This window comes from Triticum dicoccoides, chromosome 6B (assembly GCF_002162155.2).
Source record: "Triticum dicoccoides isolate Atlit2015 ecotype Zavitan chromosome 6B, WEW_v2.0, whole genome shotgun sequence".
Lineage (NCBI taxonomy): Eukaryota > Viridiplantae > Streptophyta > Magnoliopsida > Poales > Poaceae > Triticum > Triticum dicoccoides.
Genome location: NC_041391.1, coordinates 134,609,047 through 134,619,167, shown reverse-complemented (window position 1 = coordinate 134,619,167; position 10,121 = coordinate 134,609,047).

The following is a 10,121-nucleotide window of genomic DNA, read 5'->3' as shown; positions in this document are numbered from 1 at the left end:
TAATACTCATATTCATCAAGATCAATCAAGCTGGAAGTAGGGTATTACCTCCATAGAGAGGGCCCGAACCTGGGTAAACATTGTGCCCCCCCGCCTCCTGTTACCATTAGCCTTAGATGCACAGTCCGGGACCCCCTACCCGAGATCCGCCGGTTTTGACACCGACAACAACCACCTCTGCTTAAACACAATTTGCTTATTGAAACTCTAGGCAGTCCTCCTCCACCTAAAGGTGATCCTGTGTTTGAATTAAAACAACTACCAGACACTTTGAAATATGCTTATCTTGATGAGAAGAAGATCTATCCTGTTATTATTAGTGCTAACCTTTCCGAACATGAAGAAGAAAAATTATTGAAAGTTCTAAGGAAGCACAGGGCTGCTATTGGATATACTCTTGATGATTTTAAGGGCATTAGTCCCCCTCTATGTCAGCACAAGATTAATACGGAACCTGATGCTAAACCCGTTGTTGATCACCAACGTCGGCTAAATCCGAAAATGAAAGAAGTGGTATGAACGGAAATCTTGGAACTTCTGGAAGCAGCTATAATCTATCCTATAGCTGATAGTAGATGCGTAAGTCATGTTCATTGTGTCCGTAAGAAAGGAGGTATTACTGTTGTTCCTAATGATAACAATGAGCTTATTCCACAAAGAATTGTCACAGGCTATAGAATGGTAATTGATTATAGAAAATTAAAAGCTATTAGAAAAGATCATTACCCTCTGCCTTTTATTGATCAAATGTTAGAAAGACTATCTAAGCACACACATTTTTGCTTCCTTGATGGATACTCTAGCTTTTCACAAATACCTGTTTTACAATATGATCAAGAAAATACCACTTTTACTTGTCCTTTTGGAACATTTTCTTATAGACGTATGCCTTTCGGTTTATGTAATGCGCCTGCTACCTTTCAAAGATGTATGACTGCTATATTCTCTTATTTTTGTGAAAAGATTGTTGAGGTTTTCATGGATGACTTTTCTGTTTATGGGAAGTCTTTTGATGATTGTTTAAGCAATCTTGATCGAGTCTTGCAGAAATGTGAACGAACAAATCTCGTCTTGAATTGGGAGAAGTGCCACTTTATGGTTAACGAAGGTATTGTCTTGGGCCATGAAATTTCTGAAGGAGGCATTGAGGTGGACAAAGCCAAGGTTGATGCAATTGAGAAAATGCCATGTCCTAAAGATATCAAAGGTATTCGTAGTTTCCTTGGTCATGCTAGTTTCTATAGAAGGTTTATCAAAGACTTTTCTAAAATTTCTAGGCCTCTTACTAATCTTCTGCAAAAGGATATTCCCTTTGTGTTTGATGATGATTGCATGGAAGCCTTTGAAACACTAAAGAAAGCCTTAATTACTGCACCTATTGTTCAACCACCTGATTGGAACTTGCCATTTGAGATTATGTGTGATGCTAGTGATTATGTTGTTGGTGTTGTTCTTGGACAAAGAGTTGATAAGAAACTAAATGTTATTTATTATGCTAGTAAAACTCTAGACAATGCTCAACGAAACTATGCTACTACTGAAAAAGAATTCTTAGCAGTGGTGTTTGCTTGTGATAAATTCAGATCTTACATTGTTGATTCTAAAGTAATTGTTCACACCGATCATGCTGCTATAAAATATCTTATGGAAAAGAAAGATGCTAAACCTAGACTCATTAGGTGGGTTCTTCTGCTACAAGAATTTGATTTGCATATCACTGATAGGAAAGGAGCAGAGAACCCCGTAGATGATAACTTGTCTAGACTTGAAAATATTCTTGATGACCCACAACCTATTAATGATAGCTTTCCTAATGAACAACTAGCTGCAATAAATGTTTCTCATAGTAAACCTTGGTATGCTGGATATGCCAATTATATTGTTGCTAAATACATACCACCTAGCTTCACATACCAACAAAAGAAAAATATTCTTCTATGATTTAAGACATTACTTTTGGGATGACCCACATCTTTATAAAGAAGGAGTAGATGGTATTATTAGACGTTGTGTACCTGAGCATGAACAGGAACAAATCCTACGGAAATGTCACTCTGAAGCTTATGGAGGACATCACGCGGGAGACAGAACCGCTCATAAGGTATTGCAATCTAGTTTTTATTGGCCTACTCTCTTCAAGGATGCCCGTAAGTTCGTCTCATGATGTGATGAATGCCAAAGAAGAGGTAATATCGGTAAGCATCAAGAAATGCCTATGAATTATTCACTTGCTATTGAACCATTTGATGTTTGGGGATTTGACTTCATGGGACCTTTTCCTTCCTCTAATGGATACACACATATTTTGGTTGTTGTTGATTATGTTACTAAATGGGTAGAAGTTATTCCAACCAGTAGTGCTGATCACAACACCTCTATTAAAATTCTTAAGGAAGTTATTTTCCAAAGGTTTGGAGTCCCTAGATATTTAATGACTGATGGTGGTTCACACTTTATTCATGGTGCTTTCCGTAAGATGCTTGCTAAGTATGATGTTAACCATATAATTGCTTCACCTTATCATCCTCAGTCTAATGGTCAATTTGAACTTAGCAATAGAGAAATAAAACTATCTTACAAAACACTATTAATAGGTCCCGAAAGAATTGGTCTAAGAAATTAGATGATGCACTTTGGGCTTATAGAACAGCATATAAAAATCCTATGGGTATGTCTCCATATAAAATGGTTTATGGAAAAGCTTGTCATTTACCTCTTGAGTTAGAACACAAAGCATTTTGGGCAATAAAAGAACTCAATTATGATTTCAAACTTGCTGGGAAAAAGAGGTTATTTGATATTAGCTCATTAGATGAATGGAGAACCCAGACTTATGAGAATGCTAAGTATTCAAAGAAAAAGTTAAAAGATGGTGTTGATGCTCAAAAGTGGCACAATGGTAAAAGTTTCTTTAAACTATGTCAAGATTAATTAAAACTTATGATTGGAGGTCACCATGGGATGGATCTTTTCGAGAAGATCAAGATGGATATGAAGATGGTCTAAAACGGAGCTTGGATGCAAAAGTTCAGAGATGCTCATGTTGACACCAGATTAAAGAATGGCTGGAAACCCAATTAAAATATCCTCATATGAAAAAATGATCAACACGAGTTGTCTTTGTGTCGTTGAAACGGTCGATTTTGATATAAAATCGTCTTAATCCGAGGTTGTATGCAAAAGTTACAGTTAGTATAAGATGCTCCTACACTGGATGGCCGGACACTCCGGGAAAAACCATCCGGGTTTTGATTTTCTCTGTGGATGGCCGGACACTCCGGGTATGTTCGTCCGAGTTTTGAATTTCGCTGCTACAGACTTCGGAAAACAGCCGAAAACTCCCTCAAGATGGCCTCAGATCAAAAAACGTTCAACATGAAAGTTGTTCGTCTCGTTGAAACGGTTAAGATTGATTTTGGGCTCGTTTCCATCCGAGATCGTTTACTCCAAACATGGCCCTCAAGGTGCAGCCAGATTTTACCGAACAGTTTTGGAAAGTTCGGACCAAACAAATCCGAATTGGACTAGGGTTTTGGACGTGAATTGAAGCCTTTTCCTTGCACGGGAAGTCCAGCCGCCTCTTATGTACTTAAGAGGTGACAGCCGATTGAACAACAACACACAATCGACAAATCAATATACTACTTTTACCCTAGTTTTTACATCTCTCCCTTGTTCTTTCTCTCTCGTTTTTCGTTCGTTCTTCGTGTTGAAGAGCAGCGATCCTCAAGGCTCTAGGGGCAGGCGAACTGACCTAGGGCAGCCCATAGCCTCCGCATGTCCAGACGGGGTCCCTCCTGGGCGCGTGGGGTTTTGGGTCCTGAAAAGCACCCGCCGGATTGCTTGCGAACCGCGCTTCCGGACGGGTCTCCTTCAGCATGAGCTGCGGTGCATCACCCTCGGCGTCGGAGGTACACGATATCATGTTCGTGTGCGAACACACTTTTTGGTGACTCCGCTGGGGAAGAAAGATCAAGAATCATCATCAACCATGTCGGATCTCCCCAAGCCCTCAGAAGTTAGCGCCAATAACATCATTAAGCCCGGTCTTGATGAACTATCGGATAAACATCGCCAAGCCTACGATGCGCGCAAGGAGCAACGTGAAGAGGCTTTTGAGGCACTCAAGAAGAAGCGCGAGGAGGAGGATTTGGAGGCGTTTCTTTCAAGTTTCAAGAAGGACCATCAAGGCAATATCACTCCGGTTGGAAACTTCAATTTCCGTCCTCTTATTGACGAACAAGATGAAATCATTGTGAGTAAAGTTTTTTCTCCAGAGCAAGTGGCTGTGATTGAGAGTCTTGTTAGTAAGGGTAATGTGATGGCATACAATTCTTTTGTGGCTAGTGCTAATGCTCAGAAAAATATGCCTCCGTCATCTAGTGGTACTGTTGGTATATCTGAAAACCCTAGTCCAACTTTACCTATTTCATCGGCACCACCTATGAAACAACAATATAATATGTCGTTGAATTTTTACCCTACTCAAACCAATCAGCTTGTGGCTGCACCTACAGATCCTAATCCTATTATGAGTGTGCCCAATTCGGCGTCAATGCCGAATCACTTTGTCACACCACCCATAGGCGCAAGCATGTTTGGTCTTCCGCTGAATTATGGTTCGGCGCCCATCCCACAAGTTGCACCAATAGCTAGTACTCATGTTGCTCCTATGTCATTGCCACAAACATCTTCTTCTACCTCGGATCCAATTTTAGCTAAATTAAGGGAGGATTTGCATAAGATGTTTCTAGAAACTTTCGGAAACGAGCCGAAAGTAAAGAGTCGTGTGTATCAAAAGCCTTATCTTGAACACTTTGATGCAATTTCTTACCCTCAAGGTTATAAGGTTCCTGATTTTGTTAAATTTAGTGGTGAGGGTACGAAAACAACTTGGGAGCATGTGAGTCAGTATCTAGCACAGTTGGGTGAAGCAGGTTACATAGAAGAGTTGAAAGTGCGTTTATTTCCCTTGTCTTTAACTGGCACCGCATTTTCATGGTTTGCTGCTTTACCACATGGCTCAATTCTCTTATGGTCACAATTAGAGCAAAAGTTTCATGATCATTATTATAGCGGCGATAATGAGCTAAAGTTGTCACATCTTACATCGGTTAGGAAAAAACATGATGAATCGGTCACCGATTATGTCAAGAGATTTAGAGACATAAAAAACCAATGTTATAGCTTAGTGATAACCGAGAGAGACTTGGCAGATCTTGTTCTTAATGGTTTGAAAACTCACATTAAAGAGAGGCTAGAAAGTTATGAGTTTTTGAACATTAATCAAGTCTTACAAAAAGCTTTGGCTCAAGAGAGTCAAAGTAAAGAGATTCATAGGTCTACAACCGATCGTCCTAGAATGCATATGGTTGAACACAATGATGATAATTCGGACGATGAGGTTGATGTTTATACTACTGAGTTTGTTTAGTCCTCAAAGGCCAAACCCTATACATGCAATGCTCTTAAGCCGATTCGCAAGAATCATGATGAGGAGATGAGGTTTACATTTGATATATCTAAGTGTGATAAGATATTTGATGCTCTCTTGCAGGATAAGATGATTAGAATATCACACACCATACCGCCGTTTGATGAGCTGAAACGGCGTGCTTATTGCAAATACCATAATTCATTTTCTCATGCTACTAACGATTGCAATGTTTTTCGACGACAGATACAGTCGGCCATTAATGATGGACGATTGAATTTTGCTGAGATGCCAGTTGATAAACAGCCCTTTCCGATGAACACCATGGACTTGGAGGGAAAGAAAATGTTAATTCGGCCTAGCATAGCCGAATCTGCTAATAAAGATAATGTTGTTATTGGTGAACCCAGGAAAGGCAAGGAGGGCGACAAAGTCTTGGGAAGAGAGGTTGTGCTTGATAAGCAACCCGATGGCAAGGAAGTATTGAAGATCACCATAAAAAATCCCGTACTCGGGGGGCAACCACAAGTACAAGAAGATACTCATGTTAAATTTATCAAGCCCAAGAATTCAGAAGTTGGCAAGTGGGGAAAGAGTGAAGCTAAGCGCAAGCGAATCAAGCCAACTTTTGATATGCTGCTATCCAAATATGCAAGTCAAGCGGCCGGTTCTAGCTCTAATCGGCCATCACATTCGAAGCATTCAAGATCGCTTCCTGAGCAAGAGTTTCGACGCTATGCAAGGCCATATGGGTCATGGGCACCGACACCATGGATTTCACAACCCTCCTATGGGCCATATTACATGAGAGACATCAATGGAGGATGGGGGCAACCCCCAATGGCTTCTTATGCTTTCCATATGGGGTGGACAACACCTAGAAGGCCTGCTCGCGAGAGGCTTTATTATCCCACCCAAGGCCGTTTGAGTTATCGTGCTAATCGTCCAACAAAAAATTCTCCAAGTAAGGCCAATAAAAAAGTGTGGTGTGTTAAGTCACCTAATGTGGAAATTTTAGAATGCGACAAGCAAAAGGAGATCAAAAAGGCGGTTGTTGGTAATCTGTCTACTTCTAATGGTGATATTGTTATTGTTCAGCAGGTTTCCATGGTTGATGATCATGAGGCGAGCACAAGAAAGGCCAAACCAAGGGATCCCAAATATACTCAACCTAAGTGGTGTCCTCCCGGTTTAACTACGACCATGAGAAGGAGATTACAACACATGAGGAACCACGAGAAGGTAGAACACAAAGAGGAGAGGCAAAGGGACGAATTGTTTAGTGAAACTCGGCCCATAGCACTCACAAAACAAGTGTGGAGGTGAGGGAGTCCTGGATTAGGGGGTGTCCGGATGGCCGGACTATGACCTTTGGCCGGACTCCCGGACTATGAAGATACAAGATTGAAGACTTTGTCCCGTGTCCGGATAGGACTTTCCTTGGCGTGGAAGGCAAGCTTGGCGATACGATATGTAGATCTCCTCCCATTGTAACTGACTCTGTGTAACCCTAGCCTTCTCCAGTGTCTATATAAACCGGGGAGGTTTTAGTCCGTAGGACGAACAACAATCATACCATAGGCTAGCTTCTAGGGTTTAGCCTCTCTGATCTCGTGGTAGATCAACTCTTGTACTACCCATATCATTAATATTAATCAAATAGGAGTAGGGTTTTACCTCCATCGAGAGGGCCCGAACCTGGGTAAAAACATCGTGTCCCTTGTCTCATGTTACCATCCGCCTAGACGCACAGTTCGGGACCCCCTACCCGAGATCCGCCGGTTTTGACACCGACATTGGTGCTTTCATTGAGAGTTCCTCTGTGTCATCACCTTTAGGCCCGATGGCTTCTTCGATCATCAACCACGACGCGGTCCAGGGTGAGACTTTTCTCCCAGGACAAATCTTCGTATTCGACGGCTTTGCATTATGGGCCAATTCACTTGGCCATCTGGAGCAGATCGAAAGCTACGCCCCTGGCCATCAGGTCAGATTTGGAAGTTTAAACTACACGGCTGACATCCGCGGAGACTTGATCTTCGACGGATTCGAGCCACAGCCGAGCACGCCGCACTGTCACGATGGGCATGATCTAGCTCTGCCACCGGATAGTGCCCAGAGCGCCGCTCAGGTGTCCGCTCCGACCCTTAACTCGGAACCGACTGCGCCGGTCGAGGACGGGTGGCTAGACGCCGCCTCAGGGGCTGCAATCTCTACGGCGATCGAGCCGGACACCAATCTTGTCCTTCGTGGAGCTCGTGACTCCAAGGTGTCGGACTCCTTTCCGGACTCCGAATATTCCGCACCCGTCCTGATCGAACCCAATTGGGCTCTGATCATGGACCGCCGCGGACATCTTTCAACACTCGCCCTTTAGCGACATCCTGAATTCACTAAAGTCTCTCTCTTTATCAGGAGAGCCCTGGCCGGACTATGGTCAGCAAGGTTGGGATGCGGACGATGAAGAAATTCGAAACCCACCCACCACCCACTTTGTAGCGACTGTCGACGATTTAACCGACATGCTCGACTTCGACTCCGAAGACATCGACAGTATGGACGCCGATGAAGGAAACGACCAAGAACCATCGCCTATAGGGCACTAGAAAGCCACCTCGTCATACGACATATACATGGTGGACACCCCAAAAGCAAGGGGATGGCGATGGAACAACGGAGGATGACCCCTCCAAGAAACAGCCTAAGCGCCAGCGTCAGCGGCGCCGCTCTAAATCCCGCCAAAGAAAAAACGGCGATTCCGGCACCGGAGACAATAACACCCCGGACAGTGCCGAAGACAACCCCCTCCAGCAGGATTCAACGCGGGAGGATGGAGAAGCCAGCCCTCATGAGAGAGTGGCAGACAAAGAGGTCGAGGACAACAATTATATGCCTCCCTCCAAAGACGAGGCAAGCCTCGACGACGACGAATTTGTCGTGCCTGAGGATCCCGTCGAACAAGAGCGTTTCAAATGCAGGCTTATGGCCATGGCAAGCAGCCTCAAGAGAAAACAGCAGCAGCTTAGAGCTGACCAAGACTTGCTAGCCGACAGATGGACGGAAGTCCTCGCTGCCGAAGAGTATAAACTCAAACGCCCCTCCAAGAGCTACCCAAAGCGCAGGTTGCTACCCCAACTAGAGGAGGAAGCAACTAAACCTACATCACCATCGTATGATGCGGCCGATCGGCCACCCCATGGCGGCGACAGAGAGGCCTTTCGGCCCTCAATTCAAGCCGCACCCCGGTGCCGCTCAAAAAGTACCAAGGCACGGGGAAACGCGCCAGAGCTGCGAGATATATTGGAGGACAAGGCAAGGCAAACAAGATCGATCTATGGATCGCGTGGGCGCCCCACGACACGTGACGATAACCGTCACGCCGGATATGGCAAATACGGCCAGGCCGAACACAACAGACAAAGCTCATATGAGCTACGTCGTGATATAGCCCAGTACAGAGGTGCCGCACACCCACTATGCTTCACAGATGAAGTAATGGATCATCAAAGCCCCGAGGGTTTTAAACCCATAAACATCGAATCATACGATGGCACAACAGATCCTGCGGTATGGATCGAGGATTATCTCCTTCATATCCACATGGCCCGTGGTGATGATCTACACGCTATCAAATACCTCCCATTCAAGCTTAGAGGACCAGCTCAGCATTGGCTTAACAGCTTGCCAGCAGCGTCAATTGGTTGTTGGGAGGACCTGGAATCCGCATTCCTTGACAATTTCCAGGGCACCTATGTGCGACCACCAGACACCGATGACTTAAGCCACATAATTCAGCAGCCAGAGGAATCTGCCAGACAATTCTGGACACGGTTCCTAACCAAGAAAAATCAAATAGTTGACTGTCCGGACGCAGAGGCCCTCGCAGCCTTCAAGCATAACATCCGAGATGAATGGCTTGCCCGGCACCTAGGACAGGAAAAGCTGAAATCTATGGCAGCCCTCATGACACTCATGACCCGCTTTTGCGCGGGAGAAGACAGCTGGCTAGCTTGTAGCAATAACATGACCAAGAGCCCTGGTAATTCAGATACCAAGGACAACAATGACAGGTCGCATCACCACAAGCACAAGCGCCGCATTAACGGCAACAATTCTGAGGATACGGCAGTTAATGCCGGATTCAGAGGCTCTAAACCCGGTCAGCAGAAAAAAGGCATTCAAAAGAAATACTCCGGGTCCGTCTAGTTTAGACCGGATACTCGATCGCTCGTGCCAGATACACGGCACCCCCGAACAACCAGCCAATCACACCAACAGGGATTGTTGGGTGTTCAAACAGGCAGGCAAGTTAAGTGCCGAAAACAGAGATAAGGGGCTGCATAGCAATGACGAGGAGGAGCCCCGGCCGTCGAACAACAGAGGATAGAAGGGCTTCCCCCCACAAGTGCGGACGGTGAACATGATATACGCAACCCACATCCCCAAAAGGGAACGGAAGCGTGCGCTTAGGGACGTATATGCGTTGGAGCCAGTCGCCCCAAAGTTCAACCCATGGTCCTCCTGCCCGATCACCTTTGATCGAAAGGGACCACCCCACTAGCATTCGTCACGGCGGATTCGCCGCGTTGGTTCTAGACCCAATCATTGACGGATTTCACCTCACTAGAGTCCTCATGGACGGCGGCAGCTGCCTGAACCTGCTTTATCAGGATACAGTGCGAAAAAT